Source organism: Lasioglossum baleicum, unplaced genomic scaffold, assembly GCF_051020765.1.
Source record: "Lasioglossum baleicum unplaced genomic scaffold, iyLasBale1 scaffold0025, whole genome shotgun sequence".
In the NCBI taxonomy this organism is placed as follows: Eukaryota; Metazoa; Arthropoda; class Insecta; order Hymenoptera; family Halictidae; genus Lasioglossum; species Lasioglossum baleicum.
The window spans coordinates 232378-259267 of NW_027469085.1; the positions used below are offsets into that span (position 1 = coordinate 232378).

General features: G+C 37.8%; 3 long non-coding RNA genes across 4 annotated transcripts; 2 read left to right on the forward strand and 1 right to left on the reverse strand.

The window, feature by feature from the left end:
• Positions 1 to 7739: 7739 nt before the first annotated feature.
• LOC143219359 (uncharacterized) lies at positions 7740 to 9308 on the forward strand. Of its 2 annotated transcripts, none has more exons than XR_013011299.1 (3): positions 7740 to 8678; positions 8950 to 9040; positions 9115 to 9308. It is a non-coding gene; the product is annotated as an uncharacterized LOC143219359 (long non-coding RNA). The 2 variants fall into 2 exon arrangements; XR_013011300.1 differs by having other exon boundaries at positions 7750 to 8335.
• Positions 9309 to 15676: 6368 nt separating this feature from the next.
• LOC143219361 (uncharacterized) lies at positions 15677 to 25465 on the forward strand. Its single transcript, XR_013011302.1, has 3 exons — positions 15677 to 16265; positions 19249 to 19341; positions 19425 to 25465. It is a non-coding gene; the product is annotated as an uncharacterized LOC143219361 (long non-coding RNA).
• LOC143219360 (uncharacterized) lies at positions 16498 to 18390 on the reverse strand. Its single transcript, XR_013011301.1, has 2 exons — positions 16968 to 18390; positions 16498 to 16893 (listed from the first exon to the last, which is right to left on the reverse strand). It is a non-coding gene; the product is annotated as an uncharacterized LOC143219360 (long non-coding RNA).
• Positions 25466 to 26890: the final 1425 nt, after the last annotated feature.

Genomic DNA, 26890 nt, shown 5'->3' on the forward strand with positions numbered 1-26890 from the left:
TTCTTTTTCTTTGTATTCTTGGTTTTGGAATTTTAGGGTCAGGGATTTGTACTTCTTCGATGTGTGGTCGGAGTGCCCACTCGCGGTCTTTAATTTTTCGAACTCTTGTTTTCTGGTGTACCATAACGGATTGATCTGGTCGATATAAGGATCTTAATCTATTGTATTCTATTATTGCAGTCTCTTGGGCTTTAATTTTGCTCGGGTCGAAGTTAATGAAGTGAATTCCATCCAATCCCAGATAGCCAAAATGCTCGATTCTGGGGAGGGCAGTTATGACCGTGTGGGCTCGTGGACGTTCCCTCGGCACAAGCTGCCCCGCGGCCCGCCGGTCCTGATTTCTGCAAAATTTTAAGTGCGACCTGTCCTGCATAACGACATTCGCCACATTAATGCGACCGTGCTGCCCTCTTACAATCTCGGACCTACTTAAAATTTTGCAGAAATCAGGACCGACGGGCCGAGGGGAAGCTTGTGTCGGGTTTGCGCCGAGGGAACGTTACGAGCCCTCACGGTCATAAGAGCCCTCCCCAGATTATAGCCATCGTGTGCGTTTTGCCCATTCAAGCGACGTTCGGCCCGTCTACCAGACCCCGCCACGCCGGGCTCGATCTGTGCGCAAGGATCGCTTGGCTATCTGGGATGTTTTTACTCGAGAAAGAGCAACGTAGGCTTGGCCACACGAAAATATGGATGAACCCAAATCTATAAGTGCACTTTCTAAACTTATACCTTGGCTTTTATGAATCGTGATGGCATTACCCTGATAACCAGGCCTGCCGAGGGATAATCCTACCTAGAGCTAAGAATTGGCCCGTTCCGAGCTGCGCTATTGTTCGAGTTGCTCAAGGTGGGATTAACTCGATTTTTGCCTGGGATTCTCCGCGCGTATTAGTACCCTGATAGCACAGTTTGGAACTGCCAGGAATAGTCCAGAGCGTGGAGTGAATTTGGAGGGCAGTATGGTTCCAGACGCCGCTTATTGGCTGCTCGGAGCAATGGTTGGAGTACATCTAGAAAGAGTGTGGAGTTGCATGCCAGTGGGCTTCCGAAAACGATTACAGGTGTACAAAGTCCGCCGTCACAGCATCTAGAGGGCAGCTTCTTCCTTCCAGATGGAAGGCAGCTCGTGGAGTCTGTGTGGAACGGCGGATGCCGTTATACAGGGCAGCACCGTCGGTGAGGTTATGTCAGTAATGTTGGTAATGTCGGTGAAATGAATTTCTACACATTGTACAAATATGTAGCAGTCTTCCTTTTTACCGACAATTCCAAATACCGATTCTGAATGAAAACGAAATAATAAACCCGATATAAAAAAATATTAAATTTTATTTATTTCTATTATATCTATATTATTTTTCCTAGACTGCGGATCTTTGTGCAAAATAAAAATTGTCTGCATCGATCGCAAGAGAGATGGAAACTATATGTACAAATTGAATGTTACGTTCTTCCCCCCTTGCCGTAATTTTCTTTACAGTTACATTAAGAGTAAACCTACACATAAATCAATAAACTAGTAATACATTAATTATCCCCTAATACGTACAGTTACACGAATTAATATTCGGACGATCTAAAGAAGATGATAACTTTTTAAATATTGTACTATACGATTTGAATTTTTTGGGGGAGCTGGAACAATTAGTTTACTGCAGGATGTGAAAAGAAATTTTTTCAAAAATTGCATTTGGTCGGAATTGCAGAGAAAATACTAAAAGTTACATTTTACAACTTTTTCGCGCGGGCCTATATTGAAAATTTAAAAAGTACGTTTTGTAGGCCTGCGTAAATAATGTGCACTGTGAAAGTTTCATCGAAATCGGTTGATGCGGGAAAAAACGACAGGCCTTGAAAGATGTAAGAATTCTTCGATGTAGGCTGAAAATCTGCGATTTTTACCATCTTTAAACGTTTGTAGCTCATTGCAACGTCAACCGATTTTGACGAAATGTTCAAAATATGTTTAGTCGACACAGATCTACAAAGCGTATTTTTCAATTTTTCAATATGGGCTCACATAAAAAAGTTGTAAAATGCAACTCTTAGTATTTTTTCATACAATCCCGATCAATTGCAATTTTTGAAAAAATTTCTTTTCACATCCTGTAGTAAACTAATTGCTGTAGCTCCCCAAAAAAGTTCAAATCGTTTAGTACAGTATTAAAAAAGTTCTCGTCTTTTTTAGAACGTCCGAATATTAATTCGAGTAATTGCAGTTCCCGTATAGCCTTTTTCCAGGATTGCAAGGATGCGGGATTCGCCTCTTCTCATCTCTCGATAATAATACAAACACGGGGTTTCTCACTAGTTAAAAACGCTAGATAAAAGATCGATCTAGGGCCCCATCTCCCTCAAAGGTCCTATTTTCCGTTTACGTGGCGAAATTTGCATTAGTCGTCACCGTAATTTGCATTATTCGGGAGCATACAAGCTATTTTCATAGCTACATGCTGCCGAATAATGCCAATTACGCCTCGTAAACGAAAAAATAGAACTTTTGAGGCAGATAGTGTTCTAGATCGTTCTTTTATCTAGCGTTTTTGACTAGTGAAAAACCCCGTGTTTGTATTATTATCGAGAGATGAGAATAAGAGGCGAATCCCGCACCCTTGCAATCCTGAAAACGAGTCTACTTCCTTTTAATAAACTAAAGCAAGGATTTGAAACCAAGGAGTATGTTCGGTTGCAGGTAGCTACGGTATAAAGTTTAGTACATTAACGGTATAAAAGGTCCAAATACATCTGGCTACATCGGCTGTGCTTCTTTCGGCTGGCTAAAAATCACTTTGTTGGGAGGTACATCTGGAAGGTCTTTAGCTGAATGTTTTATGACGGCCTCGCCTGTGAATTCGGACTCGCGCTTGTTCCTTCGCGCGGAGGGTTTTACGACGGAACATTAAGTGGCCTGTAGTTCCTATTTCATTTGGAACAACCTAAGCATTGGAAAAACCGAAAGAATACCGGTATTATTTCGGTTTCGGTAGAAAATTGATTGTGCCGTTATTCGAAGACTTTGAATAAATCCACTATCCACAGTCCAAATTCTATCTTGAGATTAGTCTTTTTTTAATCGGAAGAACGCCACACGAAGCAGCTAGCGTCATTTACATGAAACAATTACGAAAAATAAACAAGGTCTGCAATTAACTTGTTAGTGGTTTCATGCCAATATGTCTGGCTGGCCGACGCGCGTCGGGTTACCTGGCCGTGTTTATTGCACCACTTGGCTACGGTGACCGAAGTCTTCGCCGCCCTGGCAGAAAATTATTCGAAGCTACACCGTTTCGATAGTTTCCAGATGGCTGGGAAACCCAAAGGTCTGGTCGCCACATGTGCGATCTTGCCGAATCCTAGGGCCCGCTTCAAGCACTAGCTTAAAAGTTCCGTTCACCCCCAAATGGGACTTTCACCAACATGTTCAGTCGCGTTTTTAACACTTTTTAATGGGTTGTTAACATTTTTTTATCTTATTAGGAATTTATTTTAGTTAGTGATCATATTCATCGATAAAAAAAGATGAGTATACGGTACTATTTATATTGAGTCCTACAAAATATTGCAATTAGAATTACGATTTCAATTATGTCTACTTGTTCTTTGAATACAGTAGAGACTCCCGTATCCGTACCCCCATTATCCGAATACATACCCTAATATAAGCAAAGAGGATTAGATTGAATATAAGGACGTCCTATTGTCCGTATGTTCTGTTATCGCCGCGTCGCTCGCTGTGCCGGGATTCAAATGCGCGCCGTCTCCAGATTCCGACTTTCTGACTCATGCTTCCGAAACTTCGGCAACGTAAAAATCGAAGGAACGCGTCGGCGTCGATCAGTCGAGCAGGTAGTTCACACAGACAGAGTAGAGGTACGCTTGTGTGTAGCGCGCAAGCAATTGAACAGGCACTCAGACGGGCTGAGTTTTCACGTTACCGAAGTTTCGAAAGCATGAGGCGAAAAGTCAGAGTCTGGAGACGGCGCACAGTGTGACCTTTCGTCCAAATCGGAGACAAAATCGAAGAACTTTTGATAGAAATAAGGTAGAGCGATGAAATTTTTTAAAAATTAAAGCTGAAACATTACAGAATATGGGAAAAATAGGGAGATTATGGTAAGAACGTTTTTTAACGTTGAGAAAATTCGTTAAACTTGCACAATTTCGAGAAAATTGTGGTTTTTCCAATACCACGCGCGGAAATTTTTTTTTAAATTTTTGCTATATATCATTTCCCGTAGATTTTTTCACGCCGATTTCAAATCTGGTCTCAAAATTTGTCTACGACCTCAGGATATTGCAAAATCGATTTCTTTAAATTCTACATGTTTAACGAATTTTCTCGGTTAAAAAACGTTCGTACCATAACTTCCCTATTTTTCCCATATTCTGCAAAGTTTCAGCTTTCATTTTAAAAAAATTTCATCGCTCTACCTCATTTCTATCGAAAGTTCTTTGATTTTGAATCGAGTCTGGTCCAAATTTTCCACTGTGCGCCGACGCGACGAAATCTCTCCGTATTTAATCATTGATTAAACACGTTTAATCAATCATAATGTATTAATATTGGATATCACTGTATTCGGGAAAGTCTACAGAATCTTTTGCCAGAAAGAACAATTCAATATCTTTTATAATAACATCACAATATTTGTTTGAAGTTGAAAAATATGTTTTTTTTTCAAAGCCTTGTCCTGAAAAACTGTGCGTATAGGAAAAAAATTGAAAACAGATTCGGAATCAGCGCGAAAAACTCAGGCCAATAAGTCCTGGGTAGTTACCAAAACAACTCTGGATTTTCTGCACGAAATTACCTGAACCTTTTCCCGGAATGTTCGTTTGACAAGCAAATTTTCACATAATCATCCATTTCATTTCCAAAGTACAGTACCAGGACCTCGACCAACCGGCTTGATCGAGAGACAAACAGCCTGGACAAATTAAGGCCCGATGGATAATTGAGACCCGAGGGAAACCACGTCTTACCCTGCCATAGTCCGGCCACTCTAAGCGACCGTAATTATCCTTACGGGCACCGTCGCGTCGGTTCTTCCACGCCATAATTAATCCTCCGGCAACCCTGCCTCTCTTCCCAGTTTTCCCCGAAATTCTATACTGAACTATACTCTATACAATTGTACTTGCAGCTATTCCTTCTGACGCGATAACGGTAACGTTAGCGTATCTGCTTTATAATATTTGTCATTGTTGTAATATCCTGCAATTTCTACCATCTTTAACCCTTAGCACTCCAGTGGTGACTCGAAATCACCACTAAAAATTGCTGTCCCATTATGCAAAATATTGTTTACATTGTTAAACATGTTGGTAGCTAATCAATTACTAAACCTTTAATTATTGTATGAGGTATTACGATCAATTTCATATCCATCAAATGAAAAGAATCGTATAGAACGAAATTATTCTACCTAGAACGAGATGTTTCATTTTCGAGTTAAAACAGCTCCGAAATTAAAACAGCTGCAAATGGTTAATTATTATAATTATCTTTTAAATTTTCAATATAGGCCCCACATAAAAAAGTTGTGAAGTGCAACATTTAGTACCTATTTTCTCTACAATTCCGGCCAACTGCAATTTCTGGAAAAATATCTTTAGGATGACGGGTAATTCAGTGTCTATGATGTTTCGCGTGGTTAACAGACAACGATATAGATATTTATTAAAACAATAACACGTAACAATAACAAAACAAAACAAGATGTAATAATAATAACAATAACGAGAAAACTAGATTATAAACGTTAATGACTATCGAGTACTAACAAAGTACAGAGATATAAATTAACGTAGCGCGGGCAACTCTAGAGCGATGCGTTCTCAACGAGTGCCACAAGCTTTTTTTCCACTGGTAAAAATCCTTTTTAGTGGGAGGATTAGCAACGTGAGAAAGACCGTTAAAATAAGGGGAGGAATTCTCCGTTCCTCAAGAGTAAGGAGAAAGTTTCCTTCCCCAAAACAATTCAAAGTCGTCGCTGCCAAGGACATTGCAACGGTTGAGTCAGGGTTCTGGTAATCGTCACTTTTACGACCGAACCCTCAATGCAACCGTCCACAGCGCGCACTTGAGAAGGATGAAATTTCCGCGTCCGGAAAGTCCCTCTTTCCAACGCGCCATGTCCACTACATATCTTTTCACATCGTGCAGTAAACTAATTTCTCCAACTTCTCACGAAAAGTCCAAATCCATATAGTCCAACATTAAAAAAGTTACAGTTACTCGAATTAATACAACCCCTGGCAGAAAGGTTCCGATCCGGAGGCATTGATACGGATTTTACAGAAAACTATAACTTTATGGAGTTGAAACTGATGGGAAATTAAAAGGGGCTTATTAAAGAATGAAGAACAACGAATTAACATAAGCTTCCATTTATTATAACAAAGAAACGAGAAAATAAACAAAATGTTACACGGAAAAAAGTTAATAGACCCATTAATAGATCTGCTGGAAGAAAGTTTCCCATTTGATTTACAGTCTCCGCAACACCAAATTTCTTCAACAATTACTGTTGGATGATTCTTATAGAGTTTTTTGCGCTGATTCCGAATTTGCCCTTAATTTTTCTCCTAGATACAAATTTCGGATCACGAATAATAGATACAAAATTTGTAATTAGTTACTCGAAGATATAGATACACAGGGGACCACCTGTAGCGGTATTTTCGAATACCTCGAAACCATTCTGCACTTCGCAATCATAACTTAAATTGTGTTTCTTTTTTTTCAATTACAAAAAGTGGACAGCGAAAGTCGACAGCGCGAACTGCATCAATTCTTTAAGTTGAAAATAAATGTAAACAATTAAAAAATGTTTTTGGTTAAACTTTTCATTAAAACTCGAAGCAATAAGTATTTACCGAACAAAACGATTATAGATGCGGGATTCGATTCGGGGCCAGAAGATTCCCAGCCGTATATATGTACTTGTTTTGTTAACGACTACCCAACCTCTAAAAAATTATAAAAAAATTAAGAACGGTTGCTTCAATAATATCCAAGTACTGAATTCTTATAAAACTGGAGTCTCTAACACTTCAATACAAAACATGCATTTTCTTGGAATTTTTGGAGGTTTTCAATTTTTTAAAACATGTTTCCGTAATCCGAAAAATCTGAAAAAAATACACATTAATAATCAGGATGAGACACAACTAACGTAACAATATAAATGTGGTCAACTGAAGACTTTGATGTATGTATATACATAAAATCGGCAATTTTATGTTTTCCGATTTGTTTAAAAATCGATTTTGCAACCAAAAATTTTGAAAAAAATCTCAGTAGTGTATGCTATTCGGTAGAATATTCATGAATTTTTTCATAATTTTCTGTTGAACATGACGTGACTAAAATAAATTTGGTTGGATACTTCTGACCATCTTTTCCGGCTATACCTTAAGAATCAACGAAACCATTATTTAAAAAATACAAAATATATTTCTTTTTACATCGTTAAAACCGATTTTTCAAAAAAAATTAGGCCTAATTTCTCTTCGATATCTCTTTTAGATCAAAAGTTATAGCAAAATGTGCGTCGCGCCGCGTGCTGTGCCCGAGATTCAAATGCGCGCCGTCTCCAGATTCCGACTTTTCGCCTCATGCTTCCGAAACTTCGGCAACGTGAAAATTGGTGAAAATCGAAGGAACGCGTCGCCGACGCGTTCGGTCGAGCAGGTAGTCACACGGACATGCTAGAGGTACGTTTGTTGTGTAGCGCGCGTGCAATCGAACATGCACCAACACGGGCAAGCGCGGTCGACACCGCTCACGGATACGACGATACGTCAGGGAAGGGGAAACTGCCGTTCAGTTTTCAGCAGTTTTCAGTTATTCTCTCAACTCTCAACAGTTCTCAAGTTCTCGTTCGCTTAGCTCGGTCGTAATATCTGTGGTTGTCAGGAGGACGCCGCCGCATGTCACATTGTACTTTCACTTTCGAGATATTGTCGTTTAAAGTTTTGATCACTAATGCTTTGACAAGGACATTGGTTATAAATTGTATTATTTTTTCGAGCCTTTTGTATTGATTTTCGTTACGTTTTTTCTGGTAAATACCTAATCCTACACTATAAAGTTCAATAAATGCATAAACTGAAATTTTTTGAAATTGTGACATGCAGCGTTTTTCTTGACACAATCACAGATATATTTACATAGCTTCGCTCTGTGGTTACACGTTACACTCGCGAGTGCGGTCTGCGTTGCGGCATTTGACTATTTGACTATTTATTAGATTGACTTGCTTGGATTATGTGATTACGTGGATTACTTGGATTACGTGCACTACGTGGAAGGAAGGAAGAACGGAAGGTATTTGTACATATTTATATTGGTTGATCGGTTTCATTTTGCTCAAATGTCTCCCAGAATCTTCGCGTGAAAAAGCGTGAGAACGCTTGTCGGCACACCACGCGACAGTGCCATTTGCCATCACGTATGAGGTGCTACGGGGCGAGTATGTTCACTTCAATGTAGAGTCCAAAATAGTAAATTGTTTGTTTCTTTATCACTTTATCACTCTCTTTTCATTATCATTATTATCATTTATCACTTTAAACAAATCCAACACAATTCAGCTTTGGCCCATTCAGATTAGAATTAGCTTAGCAATATTCTAAATCGGCAAAATGATGGCTTAAACCAATTCAGTAAGGCAAGTATTTAATCTTCTTCACTTGCTTCTCATCATCGAATTTTTTTATTTCTGGTAGTACATTCTTTTGTTTGTAGTTCAACTTTAATCGATTTTTTATAAATATCATTGCAATGTTTGAATCAGTTAGGTATATTAGTTGATGAAAAACGTCAGAAGACCTTTTGTAATTGTAGCACCAGAAATTAGAAAATTCGTTGAGATGAGCAATAAGCGAAGAAGATTAAATACTCACCTTTACTCACTGTGTAATTAAAAATCTAATTTACAGAACGGAGGATAAATATAATGTGCTATCCAGGGAAGGAGGAGAAGGAAGCTGCGGCAACCGGGGAAGAGGAAGACCTCTAATTTTTCACGTGGTACGTATATCTAATTATGCCATTCAACACACATACATATATTGTACATTACTGATTTTCTTTGTATTTTTTAGGTATCCCACCTATGCCAGAACGTGCTACGGGCCACAAGTTTTGGGAAGCAGAGGCAACAACGTGTAATAATCACAATATACAGGGTGTTCCGTTTAAATACGAACACCTAAATATCTCTTCAGGTTATTGTGATGCAAAAAATATTTGTTACGTAATGTGCATGGTGTCAATGGACCAAATATCTGGCACACCGTGCACGTTACGTAACAAATATTTTTTGCATCACAATAACCTGAAGAGATATTTAGGTGTTCGTCCAATAATAAAGCATAGTAATAATAAAAAATTATAATATTTATTATATATATATATATATATTCCTTGTGTCATTGTCCATGTGTCTTTACCAACTCCCTGCGGCGTATTAAAAAATAAGAAAAAGTAAATTTTCTTTTCCCTTATACGACACTTTGTTTTTTTTTGCATGGGGACATTTTAATCTTAGCTTCCATCTCTTGCAATGGATGCAGAGAATTTTTATTTTGCACAAATTATTTTTTTTTTCGTTTTCTCTCCTTGCATATGACTGAATATTCATTCAAAAATCAGTATTGTCGGTAAAAAGGAAAACTGCTACATATTTGTACAATAGAAATCTACTTTATCGACATCTGCCACATTAGTGCGATCTGCCCTTACCGACGGCGCTGCCCTGTATAACGGCATTCGCCGCATTAATCAGTGCGACCGTGCTGCCATCTTGCGGGGAAGCGGAATCCAGGATAGAGTGGCGTTCCAGCTGGACTGCAGAAAGCTGCATTCCGCGTGGACTGGTTCCAGGTGGAGTCTACCTGCAGAGAGTATATGAGAGTGCTCACGCCCGGGTTTTGGCCGTGCCCATATAGTGCTGCCCCCTAGTCTAGTACTTAGCCTGGATCAGCTCCTACATCATCTTTAGCATGGACAAGATCCTACATCATCTTTAGCATGGACAAGATCCTACATCATCTTTAGCCTAGAACAGATCCTACATCATCTTTAGCCTGGATCAGATCCTACATCATCTTTAGCCTGGATCAGATCCTACATCATCTTTAGCCTAGAACAGATCCTACATCATCTTTAGCCTGGATCAGATCCTACATCATCTTTAGACTGGATCAGATCGTACATCATCATTGGCCAGGATTAGGACATACAGTTTATATTGTTTTATATCAAATATGTAACTAATATACAAATCTCTAATAATATAAATTATATTCATAGAAGTATTTTAATTTTTCCGGAGCCTTTGTTGCAAACTCTAGTTTTAAAAAATAGAAAAGCCGGAAGATTTCGAAGAAACACAGATTTTATATCGAAGTTTAAAAGCCACCATCTTGGAAATTAATTTAATGATGAAATACTTACTGTCATCAAAACTGTCTCCAATTTTTTTCATATTTTTAGGCACAGTTATTATTAATTAAACCAAATTGAAAACCAATTTTTTCTACGAAAATTTAAAAGAATAACTTTATTTAGGGTTACCCTGAAATTTTCAGAATATGTTTAATTGTCACAAATCTATAAAACGTATTTTTTAAATTTTAAGTATACAGGCCCGGGTGATTCACGCAATTGTTACAAGTCATAACTCGGTTATTATTGCATTTACAAAAAAATGCAAAAGGAGAAAGATAAATGGTTCGAAGAAAACTACATCTGTAGGTCTTTAACTTTTTTTGGATGCAGCAGTGCATGTGCAATTAACAATTGCATCATTTCTTTATATAGAAATGCATATTGTTTTTTACACAGATCGATTCTTCTGTTCATTCTACGTAAAAAATGATTGGGGTACACATGGCAAAAAATTATTAGATCTCGAGATATTTTCAAAAAATGTCTTTATTGAAGAAGATGCTCAAACGCTTCTCCATTACATTCTAATATCCTATATTAGTTATTTTGTTTTCTGGTTCGAAAAAAACGTCGACGTTACAAACTTGAAAGGGTGGTTTCTCAAGATAAAAGTCTGCTCTATCGCGTGGTATAGTTCGATTTTCCGCTGGACCCTAATTTTTTGAGATAAATTGAAAAATATCCTCAAAAATTGGTGCAAAAGTAGTGTCTCTCCGTCTTTAATCATTGTTTAAACATGTTTAAACAATCATAATGTATTAATATGGATATCACTGTATTCGGGAAAGTCTACAGAATCTTTTGCTGTAAAGAACAATTCAATATCTTTTATAATAACCACAATATTTGTTTAAAGTTGAAAAATATGTTTTTTTTCAAAGCCATGTTTTTCAAAAACTGTGCGTATAGGAGAAAAATTAAGGACAGATTCGGAATCAGCGCAAAAAACTCTATAAGAAGGACCCAACAGTATATTGAAAACAAATTTGGTGTTGGACAGTGTAATCGGTTCTCCAGAACCGTTAGGCCTGTTGCACAGTCGAGCGCAATTTTCCGGTCTCAAATACGTTCTAAAATTCTAAAAAAAATGTTACATATTTTGGATCCTAAGACGCATTTTATAGAATTTTTTCAGATTTTTTGGTTGCAAACTGTAGTCGTAAACAATGAAAAACCCCCAAAAATCGGAAAAATGCAGATTTCTAGAAAATATGAAAACATGCTATTCTACTGTTTGGTTCCTTGATAAAGTACTACAGCAGGCAGTGTCGTCAAGTTTTTTCAGATTTTTTTTATTGTGGGACATCATTGTCAAAATTTTTTCGACGTTTCTGCTGTGAGGACGAAAGTTATACTTATTGATTTTACCGCGAGTGTATATTAAGTAATTTTTAACGTTATTACATTTTACATTATTATTACATGTTATTATACATTACAAAACGCAATTGTTTGACCTAAGAAATGCGATTTAATAGAAAGAAGAATTGTGTTCTGTGCGATATATGTACATACTGTGACTCGCAAAAATTTTCGGACGCTCTAAAAATGATAACTTCTTTAATATTGTACTATACGATTTGAACTTTTTGGGAAGCTAGAACAATTAGTTTAGTACAGGATGTGAAAATAATTTTTTCAAAAATAGCAACTGATCGGAATTGTAGAAAAAATGAGAGACACTTGGGGAAACTAAAACACCTGGCAGAAGACTGTGAAGGGGTAGAAAAAATTAACATAAGTATAGAAAAGATAGTACAGGAGAAAAGAGTGGGAGAAATTGTAGAATGGGTTAGGAGTATAGAGAAAAAAGGAAAGAATTAATCACAAGAGATAATCAAGAGAGAGGCGGGATTAGCGGGGAGACATTGGGATTGGGATAGATCAACATAGACAATAAGGTATTTGATGTGGCATGCGATATGGATGGATGGGTGGAGGAACGGATGAATGGATAAATAGAGGGATGAATGGCTTCGAGAATTATAATCCAAGTCCAATTTCTGGGCCACGAGGCTGAAATAAATAAATAAATACGTATTTACTTACTTACTAAAAGTTGCATTTTACAACATCTTTATATGGGCCTACATTGAAAATTTAAAAAATACGTTTTATAGATATGTGTCAATTAAACATATTCTGAAAATTTCGTCAAAATCGGTCAACGTTGCAATAAGCTACAAACGTTTTAATATAAAATAATAATTCTTAAAAAATATTGTGTTATTTTACATCGATATACCCGACCCGACCCGTATCATGTTACAATGTTTCACTCCACTCCGCGGCAACCGAAGCCCTCGAGCTTCACTTCCCTTTTTTCCGTTCGTCATCATAGACTAGTGTTTCCTGAAAATAATGTCTCTGGCCAGACTCGAGTTTTCGACATTTATAGCAAGCTTGCTATAATCGTATTTTATTTGTCAAAATTTAGTTTTCCATTTAAAATATTTTGTTGTTAAAACTCATTAATAGTTTTAAATAGTACTTGAAATATTTAAAATGATACTGAAATATTGGAATATTACAATTTGGAATGAAGGGTCTAGCCGGACGAGGTAGTCCTTCGAATTATTAAAACAGCCGTTGCGCCATTCAATTTTCGGTCAATTTTTCCTATTTACTTGCATTAATTTAATCATGTAAGTGCATTTAATTGAAATTGATATTTGAGATTTTTTCCCGATTTTTTGGTTCAAAATGTTAATTACACAAACTGAAAAACACGCAAAAATTAGACAAATGCAGATTTTTTAGAGAAACTGAAAAATAGCATTGATCATATTTTTAGACTAGCAACATACCAGAACTTTTTTAACGACAGCGCGTAAACGGCAAAGAGGGACTTTTCAATGACTCCAAGAAAAATGAAAAACTTAATGACTCCGAGAAAAATAAAGAACTTAATGACGCTGAAGAAAATGAAAAATTGAATGACTCCAAGAAAAATGGAAACTTCAATGACTCTATGAAAAAACTTGACGACACTGAAGAAAATGAAAAATTTAAAACTTAATGTGACTTCGAAAAAAATAAAGAACTTACTGACTCTGAGGAAAATGAAAAATTTAATAACTCCCAGTTAACAAGCAGTCTTCAATGCCTCTTAAAAATGCAATTAATCATGTAGGGATTGATCAGGTGTTTCTCGCGATATTAAAAAATATTTACAAATCCTTTGACAAATTCTGCTTTGTGGCGTCAGGATACTGCTTTCGATATTCCATCACAGTTTGTATAGTATACATATATTATTTCTTCTATTTGTTTCTAGATAAAATTTTATTATGATCCTCCATTAGTTTAACGCCCCGTTCAGCGGTATCATTGACCACCTTCAGTCCATGTTTCAGTCAGACTACTTATTATTCATAATAACTTCTTTTTCCGATATTAGAACTATTCTTACCACGTTTTTATTAGCTCGCTTTCTTGTTCTTTTGTAGATTGGATCGTATTAATGAATTTATTTATATGTAATATCTCTGCCAGTTATGTATATATGAAAAAACTCTTCAAACAAAAGTTGTAGTATATAAGGAGGTGGATATAGTATCAAAGGAAAAAAATTTTTTCAAAGTCATTATTTAAAGTTTTCAAGGTCACGGATGTTTTTTCTATCAACAACTGTTTATGCTATATATGGATTCTTAAAGAGAAAAAAGACAAATTCAACGATATATCATAACGTCTATTTATGTCAAGATTTAAAAAATTCCCATTTTCCATTAAAAACTCATTTTCCCATTATTCAAACGGCCCCAAAATTTTTCCAGACCATTTTCTCAACATTTGTCACAATTCTGGTTTACGGGACCAAAAAAATTTCATGGTCGAAAAATAAGGTCCACCCTAATGTTGCATATACGTAAATTACGAGAAGCAGTAAAGAGTGCTTAACGTCGAAGAAGAAAATCCGGGTAACTAAAACTTAATATGTACTACATTCCACGTTATTAGAATAATTGTAGTTTAATTATGATACATTTTATATCAACATTTTTTATTTACACCTGCTAGAAACGCCACTGTCTCGGAAGGAAATGGACATTCGAGAGAAGCAATGAAATTAGAGCATCATTGCGAAAAAAGATGAGTTTGCAATAACCTCAATATACATTTTATGAAATTCTATTATAATTATAGTTATGACTGTATTTTTTAATAAATAAACTTGTGTATGCTAGTATAAAATCAATTTATATATATTATACAATTTATTTTATTATTTGTTTGACAACTAATAAATCTACAAATTGTTTCATAAACTAAAAAATACTTCCTGCATTTTCGTATTCTCCAATCAGTCCAAATAAATACCATCAACCTGTTCTCGATCATATACCAATTTTTATTAATGCAATTATGACAGTAACAAAACGTTTCTATTTAAAATGAATACATATTTTGAACATAGTTTTTACATTTTTAATTTTTTGGAAGGTTAAAAAATGTAATTAAAAAAGTAATGAAAAATAAAAATTAAAAAAAAATCCCCGCTGCACGGGGACTCGAATGCTAGCTCCAGATTGCGATTCATACGCTCGACGGCTCGACAGCCGAATTTCAGTTTCGCTTCCGCCGTAAAGCAATAGAACATGGCAACATGGCAAGTGCTAAAAATAGATTGTGGCTGGCATAAGCGCACAAGCAGCGCACACGGATATAGTAAAGGTACGTTGGTGAGTGTAGCGCGCGGGCGCGTTGCTAACACGATACAGTGTTTTCTGCACCGACGAAATGCCGTCGGTGGCCTCTGGTGGCCTCCTGTTTCTCACTCCAGTCAGAATATATCCTAGAGGGCGTAAGAGAAATATTCGAGCGACACAGATTGTCACAGATGTCGTCAGATGTGCTAACAGTAAAGTGGGTTCTGTTTCTTGCTAAAGATGATGTAGGTTCTGTTCCATGCTAAAGATGATGTAGGAGCTGTTCCAGGCTAAACATGATGTGGAGACAAAAGCGGCACGGCCAAAACCCGGGCGTGAGCACTCTCATATACTCTCTGCTACCTGTAATCGTTTTCGTCACTCCCCGTGGAGTCTGTTGTGCTATCAGGGTAGCTATTTTTGCCGTCTAATAGCGGAGGGCAATAGCAGAAGGCAAATTGAAAGCAAAGTGAAGGCAGCCGGCCGGCCGAAGCTGAATTTGTTTAAGAGGGCAGTACCGTCGAGTCGTACTGATGTGATGATGTGATTGGCGAATATATATAATAACAGATCTGGGCGACGCTGGCTCGAAAAACACATGTTGCTGCAAGTTGCAGCCATTTGCAGCCTGCAACTCATCCTTTGTCGGAGTGGATGACGTGGGGACTGGAACTGTCTTACTGAGTGTAATTGAGTGTTACTGAGCAAGAGAAGGTGAGAAGCAAAGAGGATTAGTCAGAATTAGTCCTCTTCAGTCCTCTTTGGTGAGAAGCAGCAACAGCAACATGTATTTTTCGAGCCAGCGTCGCCCAGGTCTGTGCAGGTCTGTATAATAAGACAATCCTCTTTTCAACCATTTTCAACCAAGAAGAAATGCGGTGAGAGCAGCACTGTACTCGAGCGATTCACGGGAGGAGTTACGAAGAAAAGCTGCCCTGATAGCACAATTGACTCCACGGGGAGTGACGAAAACGCGCATAAGCTGACTCCACTTGGACAACCTGGAACCGTCTGGATGCAGCCCACGTGAAATGCAGCTTCTGCAGTCTAGCTGGAACGCCACTCTATCCTGGATTCCGCTTCCCCGCAAGATGGCAGCACGGTCGCACTGATTAATGCGGCGAATGCCGTTATACAGGGCAGCGCCGTCGGTAAGGGCAGATCGCACTAATGTGGTAGATGTCGATAAAGTAGATTTCTATTGTACAAATATGTAGCAGTTTCCCTTTTTACCGACAATACTGATTTTTGAATGAATATTCAGTCACATGCAAGGAGAGAAAACGAAAAAAAAATCTGTGCAAAATAAAAATTCTCTGCATCGATTGCAAGAGATGGAAGCTAAGATTAAAATGTCAACATGCAAAAAAAGACAAAGTGTCGTACAAGGGACAAGAAAATTTACTTTTTCTTATTTTTTAATACACCGCAGGGAGTTGGTAAAGACACATGGACAATGACACAAGGAATATATATATAATAAATATTATAATTTTTTATTATTACTATGCTTTATTATTGGACGAACACCTAAATATCTCTTCAGGTTATTGTGATGCAAAAAATATTTGTTACGTAATGTGCACGGTGTGCCAGATATTTGGTCCATTGACACCATGCACATTACGTAACAAATATTTTTTGCATCACAATAACCTGAAGAGATATTTAGGTGTTCGTATTTAAACGGAACACCCTGTATATTGTGATTATTACACGTTGTTGCCTCTGCTTCCCAAAACTTGTGGCCCGTAGCACGTTCTGGCATAGGTGGGATACCTAAAAAATACAAAGAAAATCAGTAATGTACAATATATGCATGTGTGTTGAATGGCATAATTAGATATACGTACCACGTGAAAAATTAGAGGTCTTCCTCTTCCCCGGTTGCCGCAGCTTCCTTCTCCTCCTTCCCTGGATAGCACATTATATTTATCCTCCGTTCTGTAAATTAGATTTTTAATTACACAGTGAGTAAAGGTGAGTATTTAATCTTCTTCGCTTATTGCTCATCTCAACGAATTTTCTAATTTCTGGTGCTACAATTACAAAAGGTCTTCTGACGTTTTTCATCAACTAATATACCTAACTGATTCAAACATTGCAATGATATTTATAAAAAATCGATTAAAGTTGAACTACAAACAAAAGAATGTACTACCAGAAATAAAAAAATTCGATGATGAGAAGCAAGTGAAGAAGATTAAATATTAGGTTGTCCCAAAAGTTCCTTCCGCAATGCCTTTCTTTAATATTGCTAAATAAATATTAGGTTGTCCCAAAAGTTGTTTTTCGATGCATGCACATAATGCAAATTCATATTAAGAAGTACTAAAATATTAACATAAAGATTATCGTATTGTTTGTATTTATTTAGCTACATTAAAGGAACACAATGCGGAAGAAACTTTTGGGTCAACCTAATACTTGCCTTACTGAATTGGTTTAAGCCATCATTTTGCCGATTTAGAATATTGCTAAGCTAATTCTAATCTGAATGGGCCAAAGCTGAATTGTGTTGGATTTGTTTAAAGTGATAAATGATAATAATGATAATGAAAAGAGAGTGATAAAGTGATAAAGAAACAAACAATTTACTATTTTGGACTCTACATTGAAGTGAACATACTCGCCCCGTAGCACCTCATACGTGATGGCAAATGGCACTGTCGCGTGGTGTGCCGACAAGCGTTCTCACGCTTTTTCACGCGAAGATTCTGGGAGACATTTGAGCAAAATGAAACCGATCAACCAATATAAATATGTACAAATACCTTCCGTTCTTCCTTCCTTCCACGTAGTGCACGTAATCCAAGTAATCCACGTAATCACATAATCCAAGCAAGTCAATCTAATAAATAGTCAAATAGTCAAATGCCGCAACGCAGACCGCACCTGCGAATGTAACGTGTAACCACAGAGCGAAGCTATGTAAATATATCTGTGATTGTGTCAAGAAAAACGCTGCATGTCACAATTTCAAAAAATTTCAGTTTATGCATTTATTGAACTTTATAGTGTAGGATTAGGTATTTACCAGAAAAAACGTAACGAAAATCAATACAAAAGGCTCGAAAAAATAATACAATTTATAACCAATGTCCTTGTCAAAGCATTAGTGATCAAAACTTTAAACGACAATATCTCGAAAGTGAAAGTACAATGTGACATGCGGCGGCGTCCTCCTGACAACCACAGATATTACGACCGAGCTAAGCGAACGAGAACTTGAGAACTGTTGAGAGTTGAGAGAATAACTGAAAACTGCTGAAAACTGAACGGCAGTTTCCCCTTCCCTGACGTATCGTCGTATCCGTGAGCGGTGTCGACCGCGCTTGCCCGTGTTGGTGCATGTTCGATTGCACGCGCGCTACACAACAAACGTACCTCTAGCATGTCCGTGTGACTACCTGCTCGACCGAACGCGTCGGCGACGCGTTCCTTCGATTTTCACCAATTTTCACGTTGCCGAAGTTTCGGAAGCATGAGGCGAAAAGTCGGAATCTGGAGACGGCGCGCATTTGAATCTCGGGCACAGCACGCGGCGCGACGCACATTTTGCTATAACTTTTGATCTAAAAGAGATATCGAAGAGAAATTAGGCCTAATTTTTTTTGAAAAATCGGTTTTAACGATGTAAAAAGAAATATATTTTGTATTTTTTAAATAATGGTTTCGTTGATTCTTAAGGTATAGCCGGAAAAGATGGTCAGAAGTATCCAACCAAATTTATTTTAGTCACGTCATGTTCAACAGAAAATTATGAAAAAATTCATGAATATTCTACCGAATAGCATACACTACTGAGATTTTTTTCAAAATTTTTGGTTGCAAAATCGATTTTTAAACAAATCGGAAAACATAAAATTGCCGATTTTATGTATATACATACATCAAAGTCTTCAGTTGACCACATTTATATTGTTACGTTAGTTGTGTCTCATCCTGATTATTAATGTGTATTTTTTTCAGATTTTTCGGATTACGGAAACATGTTTTAAAAAATTGAAAACCTCCAAAAATTCCAAGAAAATGCATGTTTTGTATTGAAGTGTTAGAGACTCCAGTTTTATAAGAATTCAGTACTTGGATATTATTGAAGCAACCGTTCTTAATTTTTTTATAATTTTTTAGAGGTTGGGTAGTCGTTAACAAAACAAGTACATATATACGGCTGGGAATCTTCTGGCCCCGAATCGAATCCCGCATCTATAATCGTTTTGTTCGGTAAATACTTATTGCTTCGAGTTTTAATGAAAAGTTTAACCAAAAACATTTTTTAATTGTTTACATTTATTTTCAACTTAAAGAATTGATGCAGTTCGCGCTGTCGACTTTCGCTGTCCACTTTTTGTAATTGAAAAAAAAGAAACACAATTTAAGTTATGATTGCGAAGTGCAGAATGGTTTCGAGGTATTCGAAAATACCGCTACAGGTGGTCCCCTGTGTATCTATATCTTCGAGTAACTAATTACAAATTTTGTATCTATTATTCGTGATCCGAAATTTGTATCTAGGAGAAAAATTAAGGGCAAATTCGGAATCAGCGCAAAAAACTCTATAAGAATCATCCAACAGTAATTGTTGAAGAAATTTGGTGTTGCGGAGACTGTAAATCAAATGGGAAACTTTCTTCCAGCAGATCTATTAATGGGTCTATTAACTTTTTTCCGTGTAACATTTTGTTTATTTTCTCGTTTCTTTGTTATAATAAATGGAAGCTTATGTTAATTCGTTGTTCTTCATTCTTTAATAAGCCCCTTTTAATTTCCCATCAGTTTCAACTCCATAAAGTTATAGTTTTCTGTAAAATCCGTATCAATGCCTCCGGATCGGAACCTTTCTGCCAGGGGTTGTATTAATTCGAGTAACTGTAACTTTTTTAATGTTGGACTATATGGATTTGGACTTTTCGTGAGAAGTTGGAGAAATTAGTTTACTGCACGATGTGAAAAGATATGTAGTGGACATGGCGCGTTGGAAAGAGGGACTTTCCGGACGCGGAAATTTCATCCTTCTCAAGTGCGCGCTGTGGACGGTTGCATTGAGGGTTCGGTCGTAAAAGTGACGATTACCAGAACCCTGACTCAACCGTTGCAATGTCCTTGGCAGCGACGACTTTGAATTGTTTTGGGGAAGGAAACTTTCTCCTTACTCTTGAGGAACGGAGAATTCCTCCCCTTATTTTAACGGTCTTTCTCACGTTGCTAATCCTCCCACTAAAAAGGATTTTTACCAGTGGAAAAAAAGCTTGTGGCACTCGTTGAGAACGCATCGCTCTAGAGTTGCCCGCGCTACGTTAATTTATATCTCTGTACTTTGTTAGTACTCGATAGTCATTAACGTTTATAATCTAGTTTTCTCGTTATTGTTATTATTATTACATCTTGTTTTGTTTTGTTATTGTTACGTGTTATTGTTTTAATAAATATCTATATCGTTGTCTGTTAACCACGCGAAACATCATAGACACTGAATTACCCGTCATCCTAAAGATATTTTTCCAGAAATTGCAGTTGGCCGGAATTGTAGAGAAAATAGGTACTAAATGTTGCACTTCACAACTTTTTTATGTGGGGCCTATATTGAAAATTTAAAAGATAATTATAATAATTAACCATTTGCAGCTGTTTTAATTTCGGAGCTGTTTTAACTCGAAAATGAAACATCTCGTTCTAGGTAGAATAATTTCGTTCTATACGATTCTTTTCATTTGATGGATATGAAATTGATCGTAATACCTCATACAATAATTAAAGGTTTAGTAATTGATTAGCTACCAACATGTTTAACAATGTAAACAATATTTTGCATAATGGGACAGCAATTTTTAGTGGTGATTTCGAGTCACCACTGGAGTGCTAAGGGTTAAAGATGGTAGAAATTGCAGGATATTACAACAATGACAAATATTATAAAGCAGATACGCTAACGTTACCGTTATCGCGTCAGAAGGAATAGCTGCAAGTACAATTGTATAGAGTATAGTTCAGTATAGAATTTCGGGGAAAACTGGGAAGAGAGGCAGGGTTGCCGGAGGATTAATTATGGCGTGGAAGAACCGACGCGACGGTGCCCGTAAGGATAATTACGGTCGCTTAGAGTGGCCGGACTATGGCAGGGTAAGACGTGGTTTCCCTCGGGTCTCAATTATCCATCGGGCCTTAATTTGTCCAGGCTGTTTGTCTCTCGATCAAGCCGGTTGGTCGAGGTCCTGGTACTGTACTTTGGAAATGAAATGGATGATTATGTGAAAATTTGCTTGTCAAACGAACATTCCGGGAAAAGGTTCAGGTAATTTCGTGCAGAAAATCCAGAGTTGTTTTGGTAACTACCCAGGACTTATTGGCCTGAGTTTTTCGCGCTGATTCCGAATCTGTTTTCAATTTTTTTCCTATACGCACAGTTTTTCAGGACAAGGCTTTGAAAAAAAAACATATTTTTCAACTTCAAACAAATATTGTGATGTTATTATAAAAGATATTGAATTGTTCTTTCTGGCAAAAGATTCTGTAGACTTTCCCGAATACAGTGATATCCAATATTAATACATTATGATTGATTAAACGTGTTTAATCAATGATTAAATACGGAGAGATTTCGTCGCGTCGGCGCACAGTGGAAAATTTGGACCAGACTCGATTCAAAATCAAAGAACTTTCGATAGAAATGAGGTAGAGCGATGAAATTTTTTTAAAATGAAAGCTGAAACTTTGCAGAATATGGGAAAAATAGGGAAGTTATGGTACGAACGTTTTTTAACCGAGAAAATTCGTTAAACATGTAGAATTTAAAGAAATCGATTTTGCAATATCCTGAGGTCGTAGACAAATTTTGAGACCAGATTTGAAATCGGCGTGAAAAAATCTACGGGAAATGATATATAGCAAAAATTTAAAAAAAAATTTCCGCGCGTGGTATTGGAAAAACCACAATTTTCTCGAAATTGTGCAAGTTTAACGAATTTTCTCAACGTTAAAAAACGTTCTTACCATAATCTCCCTATTTTTCCCATATTCTGTAATGTTTCAGCTTTAATTTTTAAAAAATTTCATCGCTCTACCTTATTTCTATCAAAAGTTCTTCGATTTTGTCTCCGATTTGGACGAAAGGTCACACTGTGCGCCGTCTCCAGACTCTGACTTTTCGCCTCATGCTTTCGAAACTTCGGTAACGTGAAAACTCAGCCCGTCTGAGTGCCTGTTCAATTGCTTGCGCGCTACACACAAGCGTACCTCTACTCTGTCTGTGTGAACTACCTGCTCGACTGATCGACGCCGACGCGTTCCTTCGATTTTTACGTTGCCGAAGTTTCGGAAGCATGAGTCAGAAAGTCGGAATCTGGAGACGGCGCGCATTTGAATCCCGGCACAGCGAGCGACGCGGCGATAACAGAACATACGGACAATAGGACGTCCTTATATTCAATCTAATCCTCTTTGCTTATATTAGGGTATGTATTCGGATAATGGGGGTACGGATACGGGAGTCTCTACTGTATTCAAAGAACAAGTAGACATAATTGAAATCGTAATTCTAATTGCAATATTTTGTAGGACTCAATATAAATAGTACCGTATACTCATCTTTTTTTATCGATGAATATGATCACTAACTAAAATAAATTCCTAATAAGATAAAAAAATGTTAACAACCCATTAAAAAGTGTTAAAAACGCGACTGAACATGTTGGTGAAAGTCCCATTTGGGGGTGAACGGAACTTTTAAGCTAGTGCTTGAAGCGGGCCCTAGGATTCGGCAAGATCGCACATGTGGCGACCAGACCTTTGGGTTTCCCAGCCATCTGGAAACTATCGAAACGGTGTAGCTTCGAATAATTTTCTGCCAGGGCGGCGAAGACTTCGGTCACCGTAGCCAAGTGGTGCAATAAACACGGCCAGGTAACCCGACGCGCGTCGGCCAGCCAGACATATTGGCATGAAACCACTAACAAGTTAATTGCAGACCTTGTTTATTTTTCGTAATTGTTTCATGTAAATGACGCTAGCTGCTTCGTGTGGCGTTCTTCCGATTAAAAAAAGACTAATCTCAAGATAGAATTTGGACTGTGGATAGTGGATTTATTCAAAGTCTTCGAATAACGGCACAATCAATTTTCTACCGAAACCGAAATAATACCGGTATTCTTTCGGTTTTTCCAATGCTTAGGTTGTTCCAAATGAAATAGGAACTACAGGCCACTTAATGTTCCGTCGTAAAACCCTCCGCGCGAAGGAACAAGCGCGAGTCCGAATTCACAGGCGAGGCCGTCATAAAACATTCAGCTAAAGACCTTCCAGATGTACCTCCCAACAAAGTGATTTTTAGCCAGCCGAAAGAAGCACAGCCGATGTAGCCAGATGTATTTGGACCTTTTATACCGTTAATGTACTAAACTTTATACCGTAGCTACCTGCAACCGAACATACTCCTTGGTTTCAAATCCTTGCTTTAGTTTATTAAAAGGAAGTAGACTCGTTTTCAGGATTGCAAGGGTGCGGGATTCGCCTCTTATTCTCATCTCTCGATAATAATACAAACACGGGGTTTTTCACTAGTCAAAAACGCTAGATAAAAGAACGATCTAGAACACTATCTGCCTCAAAAGTTCTATTTTTTCGTTTACGAGGCGTAATTGGCATTATTCGGCAGCATGTAGCTATGAAAATAGCTTGTATGCTCCCGAATAATGCAAATTACGGTGACGACTAATGCAAATTTCGCCACGTAAACGGAAAATAGGACCTTTGAGGGAGATGGGGCCCTAGATCGATCTTTTATCTAGCGTTTTTAACTAGTGAGAAACCCCGTGTTTGTATTATTATCGAGAGATGAGAAGAGGCGAATCCCGCATCCTTGCAATCCTGGAAAAAGGCTATACGGGAACTGCAATTACTCGAATTAATATTCGGACGTTCTAAAAAAGACGAGAACTTTTTTAATACTGTACTAAACGATTTGAACTTTTTTGGGGAGCTACAGCAATTAGTTTACTACAGGATGTGAAAAGAAATTTTTTCAAAAATTGCAATTGATCGGGATTGTATGAAAAAATACTAAGAGTTGCATTTTACAACTTTTTTATGTGAGCCCATATTGAAAAATTGAAAAATACGCTTTGTAGATCTGTGTCGACTAAACATATTTTGAACATTTCGTCAAAATCGGTTGACGTTGCAATGAGCTACAAACGTTTAAAGATGGTAAAAATCGCAGATTTTCAGCCTACATCGAAGAATTCTTACATCTTTCAAGGCCTGTCGTTTTTTCCCGCATCAACCGATTTCGATGAAACTTTCACAGTGCACATTATTTACGCAGGCCTACAAAACGTACTTTTTAAATTTTCAATATAGGCCCGCGCGAAAAAGTTGTAAAATGTAACTTTTAGTATTTTCTCTGCAATTCCGACCAAATGCAATTTTTGAAAAAATTTCTTTTCACATCCTGCAGTAAACTAATTGTTCCAGCTCCCCCAAAAAATTCAAATCGTATAGTACAATATTTAAAAAGTTATCATCTTCTTTAGATCGTCCGAATATTAATTCGTGTAACTGTACGTATTAGGGGATAATTAATGTATTACTAGTTTATTGATTTATGTGTAGGTTTACTCTTAATGTAACTGTAAAGAAAATTACGGCAAGGGGGGAAGAACGTAACATTCAATTTGTACATATAGTTTCCATCTCTCTTGCGATCGATGCAGACAATTTTTATTTTGCACAAAGATCCGCAGTCTAGGAAAAATAATATAGATATAATAGAAATAAATAAAATTTAATATTTTTTTATATCGGGTTTATTATTTCGTTTTCATTCAGAATCGGTATTTGGAATTGTCGGTAAAAAGGAAGACTGCTACATATTTGTACAATATGTAGAAATTCATTTCACCGACATTACCAACATTACTGACATAACCTCACCGACGGTGCTGCCCTGTATAACGGCATCCGCCGCTCCACGCAGACTCCACGAGCTGCCTTCCATTTGGACGGAAGAAGCTGCCCTCTAGATGCTGTGACGGCGGTGGACGGCGGACTTTGTTACATCTATGCGCATTTCTGGAAGCCCAGGTGGCATGAACTCCACACTCTTTCTAGATGTACTCCAACCGTTGCTCCGAGCAGCCAATAAGCGGCGTCTGGAACCATACTGCCCTCCAAATTCACTCCACGCTCTGGACTATTCCTGGCAGTTCCAAACTGTGCTATCAGGGTGATCTTCCAGAACCTGTTTATCAGATTTGTCCTGCAAATCATCTTCTGTGTTCGCGCAAGTCAAGGTTTGTAAAAATTTGACTAATAGTTGACTAATAAAGAAAAATAATCAAACTAAATGAAAAAATATAATATTTATTATTTCCTACTTCATTCATTTATTATCCCTTCTGATATTGAGTAGTCTGAATTTAAAATTATTAATATTTAAACATTAAAATAAGTGTATAGTAGTCATACAAAAAATATAAATTTTCTTTTCCGTCGAACGACACTTTTTTTCCATAAACACATTTCAATAAATTTCGAAATGTAATGAATTGAAATTGAACTGTAGAGAAAATGGTATGGCAATGCAATTTTTATAGTTTCCATCTCTTGCAATCTATGCAGACAATTTTTATTTCGCATAAAGATCCGCAGTCTAAGAAAAATAACATAAATATGAGAATAAGTAAAATTTGCATGTGCACAAAATGTGTATCTGTGCGTAGTGGGGAGCTGCCGCGCCTGCGCACGACCGTATGCGTTATTCCGAACGACACGCTGATCGTATCGATTGGTGTCGATCGATCTTCTTCCTCGTGCGCTCGATTACTTCGCTGCTGACATCTGCCACATCAGTGCGAACTACCCTCACCGACGATGCGGCCCTGTAAAACGATATTAGCCAATCAGATCAGTAGACGCGACGGTACTGCCCTCTTAAACAAATTCAGCTTCGGCCGGCTGGCTGCCTTCAATTTGCCTTCTGCTATTGCCCTCCGCTATTAGACGGCAAAAATAGCTACTAATACGCGCGGAGAATCCCAGGCAAAAATCGAGAATTTGGTTATCAGGGTACCCTGATAACCAGGCTTGCCGAGGGATAATCCTACCTAGAGCTAAGAATTGGCCCGTTCCGAGCTGCGCTATTGTTCGAGTTGCTCAAGGTGGGATTAACTCGATTTTTGCCTGGGATTCTCCGCGCGTATTAGTAGCTATTTTTGCCGTCTAATAGCGGAGGGCAATAGCAGAAGGCAAATTGAAGGCAAATTGAAGGCAGCCAGCCGGCCGAAGCTGAATTTGTTTAAGAGGGCAGTACCGTCGAGTCGTACTGATGTGATGATCAGTGATGCCGAAATCGTGGTACTGTGGTACTAAGCCGTGGTACGAGACCCCCCCACTATGACCTACCGTTGCCCCCAGTGATGCCGAAATCGTGGTACTGTGGTACTAAGCCGTGGTACGAGACCCCCCCACTATGACCTACCGTTGCCCCTACTGGCCTTCTCCAACTCGCTCGCGCGCTACACTCACCAACGTACCTCTCCTAGGATATGAGAGGTACGTTGGTGAGTGTAGCGCGCGAGCGAGTTGGAGAAGGCCAGTAGGGGCAACGGTAGGTCATAGTGGGGGGGTCTCGTACCACGGCTTAGTACCACAGTACCACGATTTCGGCATCACTGGTTGCCCCTACTGGCCTTCTCCAACTCGCTCGCGCGCTACACTCACCAACGTACCTCCAGAGAGTATATGAGAGTGCTCACGCCCGGGTTTTGGCCGTGCCGCT